Source organism: Pezoporus wallicus, unplaced genomic scaffold, assembly GCF_028554395.1.
Source record: "Pezoporus wallicus isolate ANWC-B61680 ecotype Strahan unplaced genomic scaffold, APGP_CSIRO_Pwel_v1 contig_6936, whole genome shotgun sequence".
Taxonomy (NCBI): Eukaryota; Metazoa; Chordata; class Aves; order Psittaciformes; family Psittacidae; genus Pezoporus; species Pezoporus wallicus.
Window position 1 is genome coordinate 886,487 of NW_026642285.1, and position 6,000 is coordinate 892,486.

Sequence of the window (6,000 nt, forward strand, 5' to 3'; positions counted from 1 at the left end):
TCTATCTTGATGACTAAGCACCAAGTGTTTCTAGGTCTTTCGGTTGTCCAAATGTGTGGGGAGTGAAGGCAATAAAATTTGCATGAAAAAGAGTTTGGGAATGAGCTCTGAGGCCTTGGTGCTTGACAAGTCCTGGGGTTGGAGTTGGAGTACAGAAGGACAGGGAAGGTTAACAAAGCAAGCCTTGGGAGGATGGGCCAGGATACAGTTGTGGCCATTGTCTCAGCTGGAGGCCAGAGGGTGTGGGGGTTATGAGAGGGTCCACAACATTGTGATTGGAGATTTACCTGGAGAGTTTCAAAGTGGCCAATGAGATTGTATGTATGTGCCTGTTGGGAAAGTACCAAACAAGGGGATAAAAAGTGCTTGGTGGTAATAAATGAAGATTTGAGTCTTTGCATCAACTTGAGTCCCTGTCGTGAAATGGCACACATATGGAAGTGTGAAGTTTGTAGGAACTTACAGAACTGGGAGGCAGAGATGCCTGTTAACCCACTCTTACAAAAATAAGACCAATCTTTTCAAAGCAGTGATTAAGAATCTGATAAAAATTAGCATAACACATGAGTTGCTTTACCCCAAATAGGATATACCCTCTTGCATTCAGAGACAGCACACGGATACAGAAACCTTTGCTTAACCTTCTTGTTGAGAGTGACTGTAGAAATGTGTTTTTTCAACCATGGCTAGGGAAAGATAACTTTTCTTTTGAGTTTTTACAGTGAGTGGAGAAATAGACTCAGACTAACACCTCAAGTGCCAATTCGGGACACAGGCTAAGAGTAATTTCATGGTTGCTCCAAAACATGGGGACTTGGCACAATTGTTTCCATTTTGTTATGGTCCTCAAGATGGAAGACAATTCCTCAGCCAATTGCTTTCACGGGTGAGTTTTGCAGCATTCAACTATTCCCCAAGAATTTTTTATTTGCAAGATCCAGGCTTTTACGAAGTTATGTCCATTGTGTACAGTCAACCTTTTCTAAACAGTACTTCCAACAAGGTCAGTTTGTTTTCGTAAGCATTGTGTTCCCTGTTCAGGATTCAAATGTGAAGGTTCCACCTTATTCACTTCCTCCCTGCACATTAAATACTATATTCCACCACCATCCCTGTAGTTTATTTGTTGTTCTATGTAAGAATTCAAGGTGATGTGCCTTCTACCAGCCCAGGAGCTATTACATTACACCTTAGGGATTCATTTGCCATTATTCCTGTGGTACACCTCAAGAACAATGCTCTCTGCTAATACAAACTACTGTAATGGAAATGTTATGTATAAATAAGACAAGTCATTAACTGGAAAAAAAACACATGGAGATCCATTAATACCAATCTCTTGTTTTGTGTTCTCTACAGCATTTTCAAACCAGTTTGTCTTTTTGCTGTATTCCCCCTTGGCCAAGGCCCATGTGCAAAAGCTTTCGGACGATCTGTTGTCTTTCATATTGGCAAAGTGAAAAGCTTTTGATATTCTTTCATATTTACATGGCAAATGCATTTCCATTTTGCTTTCAGCAAACAAGTTGCTTCCCTAATAGTCACACTGTGTTTAGTTGTCAAAGGGAGAAACAGTCTGTCATCACAGCACACTGTTGCATGAACAGTTTTGTCAACTAATGAGCCTTCCTTTAAAGAGCCTGTAGGCTAATGGAATGCAACTGTTGCAGAAGGAAGAAGAGGAATAAAAGAATCAAGACTCTCAAATGCATTAGTTTATAATTATTTGTGATGCCTGCAAAGTCAGACAGGTGCTTTTCAGGTAGAGTACAGTCTTAACTCATTTCTTCTCCTTCCTAATGAATTCAGCATCAGTAGATTAAGCCAATTCCACCTTTGCAGAAGGAAATGTTCCACTGCGTTTTGTGTCTGAACAGACTATTAACACCAGACTCATGTTTTTTAACCAAGAACTTTAGAACATGCTTTGTTTGAAGTCTGAAACCATTTTCCCTGAAGTGCCTCTTTCACTCTTTACAAGAGAAAGCAGAGAAATAACCTTGTAATAAATCTTAAAACACACGCAGTCTAGCTCTGTATATAAATAAATGTGTTTTTCTAGCATATGACCATGTGATTTCAACTGTTATTTACCAGAACTTTAAACACAATTCCAGAAAAGAGACAGACACACAAAAGCAGTCTCTAGGTTACTCACTGCAGGAAAAGCTTCAGTCAAGAAAGCATATGTCTTAGTCAGAACTCCCAGATGCAGACTTTTAAACTATAGTTACAAGTAATAAGTACAAGTATCATTGAGCAATCCAGGGAGCAAGGAAATTTTAGATTTTTTTTCTTAAGTCTGAATGTCTTTCTTAAGTATGAAATGGTTCTACCTTATGTTTCAAACAAGTGATATGGTACGTCAGGTCCAAAAAAAAGAAAGGAAAAAATCCAGAACAAAACAAAAAGAAAACCAACCAACCAAGGAGAAAAAACATCCATCCCCCAACACACACAGAATTCCCAATCTTACAGTCTTTCCTCTCATGGCTTCTTGAAACTAGTTTCAAGAAAGACAGTCTCTTACCTTCACTCCCTACCTTGCGCTCACAATCCCCCAAATTAGTGAAGTGGGGTATAATATAGATCCATTCCTCATCTCAGGAGTACACAGAACAAAAGTGGAATTTAGTGCTACTTGAGCCTACAAGTCCTATCACTGCTTGTACAATACTTCACTCATTGCTATTCCTTGAGCTCAGTAGGATGGGAATTGTGTCAGTCCCCACTCGATCACCCAGGCACCCTTCTTGTGACTCTCCCTTTGGCAGTTCTGTGATTAATGAGGTTGCTTTCCCACAAAGTAGTGGGCCACACATATTAGACTTACAATCCTTCCAGATTTAAGGACAAAGGATCCCCAGAGCTGCCTGTAATATCAAATCTGCTTAGTGCTGAAGGGATGGTATCTGAAGAAATAAAGGTAGAGGTCAACATAATTTGAACAGCTGTCTAATCTGACACTTGACAACAAATATTTACTTCATTCAGTCCAAGTTATTTGTTTTTGACTTCTGCAGTGCTATTCACAAATATCAGTTATTTGGAACCCACCCCATCACTGTAACTCATAATTTCCCAAAGAAAACTTCTCGCCAGCTGTAGCAGAGCACTTTGTTTCCTCATACTCCTTCATCATTTGTACTAAGCATCTATGACACTCACTGCAGTTTTCATTTCAACTCTAACTGCTCTCAGAATTTTACCCGCTTCAAACTACCATGTCACCAACTACCTCTGATCAACATCATCGGCATTTTTTTGACAACCTACCAACTCTTTTGTAACTTCAAGGTTCCCCAAGTTGAGCAATGTAACACATCAATAGCTGAGTTTTTAAGACCTGGAACCCCAAAGGAATGCTGGTACAAGCATCACTCAGCTCATTTCTTTCTTTAACCAGAAATCTGCCTCAAAGCAACAGCCATTTCTTCCAATCCCCTATCTTTCTCTGGACAAATACTTTTTGCAACATTACTTCCCCTTATATGTAACACACTAAAAGCTGATGCCTACTACATACTGCAAGCGGTAGCTGTTTTCCTGTGGATGAAAGATTGTGATCATTTCCCTTGACAGAAAAAAAAAAAGTGAAGTAGCACTGGCAAAGGCTGCATGATCCACTCCTTTTATCCATTTGCCAGTTGACCCTGTCAGACTGTGGCATTACCGGAAAAGCAGTTTTGCGCTATGGATATTTGGGTATAGCTTGCTTCCTTCATTTATTTAAACTGCTTAAGTTTGTGAGCACTGAATAAAACAGTATGTTTCTCAGCAAACCCCAGTGTCCTGGGTTCAGCAGTAGCAGTCATTTTTCTTCTTGGTAGCTGATGCAGCGCTGTGTTTCGACTTTCGGCCTGGGAACAGAGCTGATAACAATGATGTTTTGGTTTGGCCAAGGACTTTGCAAGCCTCATGCTCTGCCAGGGAGGAGGGGAAGCCGGGAGGAAGCAGAGACAGGACACCTGACCCAAACTGACCAAAGAGGTATTCCATACCACAGCACGTCATGCCCAGGATGTAACTGAGAGTTACCTGGAAGTGCTGGGACTGTGGGGTTGGATGAGGTATGGGTCGGTGCTTGGTCGGGGTTGGGGGGGGCAGGTTATCGGTCGGCTGGTGCTGAGGTGTTGTATTCTCTTCCCTTGTTATTTCCTTTATCATTATTATTGGTGGTAGCAGTAGTGATTTGTGTTATACCTTAGTTACTAAACTGTTCTTATCTCAACCGGTGGGAGTTGCATTCTTTTCGATTCTCCTCTCCGTCCCTCCAGGAGTGGGGTTGGAGCAAGAAGGGGGGGGAGTGAGCAAACGAGCTGTCTGGCTGGGTTTAAACCACAACACCCAGTCAAAGCTGTAGCTTAGAAACAGTAGCGATTTGCATGAAGTTGAAACACGTACGGGGAACTGATGGTATACTTATTCAGTGAGCACCGAACAGATCTGTGTTTGAGACTTTCCCTCTTTATCTAACTCAGTTCATTCTACGATTAGATAAATGTTTGCAACTTCCTGTCCATCCTGGTCCCCCATACCATTACACTGGCTATGGATGCAGCTCCAGAAAATTTGGCAGTTTTAACACATCCTGTTTGAAAACGCTGGAGAGAGTTAAGCAGCTTTAAAATAAATACATTTTGAAGGGGTTTTTTGACAGTCATCACTTCAAGCTGCAGCTCAGAAAATGAGCAGGAAGGAGTAGGAGCCAAAGGAAGGCCACAGGTATGATCAGAGACCTGGAGCACCTCTCCTGTGAAGAAATACTTAGAGTTGGAGTTGTTCAGTCTGGAGAAGAGAAGGTTCTGGGGAGACCTTAGAGCAGCCTATAAGGGAGCCTATAAAAAATCTGGAGAGGGACTTTTTACAAGGACATGTAGTGACAGGGCAAAGGGAAATGGCTTCAAGATGACAGAGGAGAGATTTTTTAGATATTACAAAGAAATTCTTCATTGTGAGGGTGGTGAGACACTGGCACAGTTTGCCCACAGAAGCTGTGGATGTCCCATTTCTTGAGATGTTCAAGGCCAGGCTGGACAGGGCTTTGAGCAACCTGGTCTAGTGGAAGGTGTCTCTGCCCATGGCGGGGGGGCTGGAAGTAGGTGATCTTTAAGGTCCTTTCCAACCCAAACTATTCTATGATTCTAAGAACCTCAGCAATCCTAGGACAGCAACACTCTCTCCAACATTCAGTACTGCTTCTTCTAGTGACACGCAAGGGACTATCATTGTAAATCAAGGCTTGAGAGGCCTTAAAGTTGTTGTGATTCCACCAAGACATTAGATACTGGGTTCAGAAAGTCTGATCTTTCAACAACCACATTGCGTTTGAAGCAGACACACATTCATAACTGTGAAAATATTCTTTTGCATCCCAACATGTCTGTGAAGGAAAGTAGACAAAAGTATTCAGTGTAAAAGTGGCTTTCAAACCACTATAAGTCCAATGATAGCTATGAATTTATTTTACTTCCATGATGCTACTTTCTGCACTTCTTGCTCTATAATTTAAAATATCTCACCTCCACCCCTTGATCAGACATCAGAACATTATCTTCTTACAAAAACTGAGTTAAGTCTGTAAGGATTTATTCACCTGCCTTCCTCCACTTAGTTATTCTCAATGACTGTTCATCTAATGATTATGCCTTTATGCTCTCAGAGAGGCATTCAACTTTCCCTCTTCCCCTTAAAAAAGTAGCAGCAAAAGTCAAGACACTATATAAACTTTTAGTCACTAAATTTCCAATGCTAGGTCATACGTTCATATGAATGCCAAGGAAAACTGAATAGTTAGCTAGTCTAATTAAACCCACTTTGATCTCATTAACTTCAGTTATATTCCACAGTTGCTTTATGCTCTCTGTTAACCTCCATTTTTAGTCCTGTATCTCTGCTCAGTGTGATGAGAATTTCACTCCACTGATTCCATATCTTACCCCCAGGCTTAATACTATTCATTGCCCTTTCAAATTTGACTAGTTCAACTGCAATAATTTT